We start from the raw sequence: 2,011 nt of genomic DNA on the forward strand, positions 1-2,011 counted from the left end.
AGGACTAGGGACAGGAAACAGCAGAGGGAAAGAGGCTAATAAGAAAGTGAAAGTGTGGTCGCTCAGTCATGTCCGATTCTTTGCGACCCCATGGACTGTAGTCCACCAGGCTCCTCTGTCAATGGGGAGACTTTGTCAATAGGCAAGAATACTGCAGTGGACTGCCATTCCCTTCTCCAGGGGATCTTCCTGACCCAGGAATAATCAAGCAAGATACCAATCCCTCTGGACAATATGTCCACATGTTGTCCCACTAAAGGGTAGGGCAGCTGGGCATTTATCCACTGACTCCCCATCTGTTGGTCTTCTTACAGACCAAGTGTGCTCCTGGGACCTGAAAACGCCCTCAGGCAGAGTCATAGGTGCTTACAACCTTCAGAACATGGAGGTGAGTGCCAAGGAATATGGGTGGGGCACCTACTGGACTTGTCAGTGCCTGGCACCCAGGGGCTGCTCAGTAAGCTTTGATGGCTCAATGTAACAAAACAGCTAAGCAGCACATGTGGTTAAGGAATACTATTTACTATGTGCTCTATGGGCAAAGCTCCTGTTATTGGCATGGCATCGAGCAAGCAGTGAAGTGTTAGGTCTATATTATTAATACAGTTAGGAACTGTATTATTTTAACCCTTCCACTCCCTTTTGCCCAGTTCCCATGTAAGAAATCTGTTAGTGCAGTGATTCCATCTGTGTTTTCTCACCTGCAGGTGTTAGGGACTCAATTATCAGAGCATGCTAAGATGTTGTTATTTTCCAAAACGATGTGAATTAAAGCAGATGTTACTTATGAATGATATTTAGTAGCAATGCCTCCAACTGGTTTGTTAACATACACACTTACAGTCAGATGGGGCCTCTTTATTTGATCATCCAGAGAGAGGACCACCAACCACCTTGAAACTCCCTCATTTCTGGAAGACCTTCTTGTTGCCCCTCTTGTTTAAAACGGACACCGGTGATGCTAGCCCAGGACTTCACCAGATCCGGAGCTTCTTATAGCAGAATTTACATGAATAACCCCATTCAAGGCTTAATCCAATAAAAAAATGAATGTACCCTATAATTTTAAAAGATATGACTCCAGAAGAATAACAGTCATTCCCATGTGTTCCAATATAAGGTTTCTGGTATCAGAATGCCTGGGTCCTGAACTTCCTTTTCTCATCTATAAAACAGGGATAATAATAGTTCCTATCCCACAAAGTTGTAATAAGGATTAAAGGAGTTAATACATGCAAAGATCTTAGAATAATGCCTAGCTTTTTTAATAGTTCCCAGTGCTATACTAGACACTGAGTGACCATGAAATGATCCATTCACTCATTCATTTATACAAAAATATTTATTGAGTACCAACTTTGTGCTAGTCATTGTACTTCTGCTTCATTGACTATACTAAAGTCTTTGACTGTGTGGATCACAACAAACTGTGGAAAATTCTTCAAGAGTTGGGAATATTAGACCACCTGACCTGCCTCTTGAGAAATCTGTATGCATATTAAGAAGGAACAGTTAGAACTGGACATGGAACAACAGAATAGTTCCAAATTGGGAAAGGAGTACATCAAGGCTGTATATTGTCACCCTGCTTATTTAACTTATATGCAGAGTACATCATGAGAAGTGCTGGACTGGATGAAGCACAAGCTGGAATCAAGATTGTCAGGAGAAATATCAATAACCTCATATATGCAGATGACACCACGCTTAATGGAAAAAAGTGAAGAGGAACTAAAGAGCCTCTTGATGAAAGTGAAAGAGTAGAGTGAAAAAGCTGGTTTAAAACTCAACATTCAAAAAACAAAGATCATGGCATCTGGTCCCATCACTTCATGGCAAATAGATGGGGAAACAGGGGAAACAGTGACAGACTCTTTTGGGAGACTCCAAAATCACTGCAGATGGTGACTGTAGTCATGAAATTAAAAAATGCTTACTCCTTGGAAGAAAAACTATGACCAACCTAGATAAAATATTAAAAAGTAGAGACATTACTTTGCCAACAAAGGTC

The sequence above is a fragment of the Moschus berezovskii genome, chromosome 4 (assembly GCF_049115385.1).
Source record: "Moschus berezovskii isolate FMDL1 chromosome 4, NW_MosBer_1.0, whole genome shotgun sequence".
NCBI lineage: Eukaryota > Metazoa > Chordata > Mammalia > Artiodactyla > Moschidae > Moschus > Moschus berezovskii.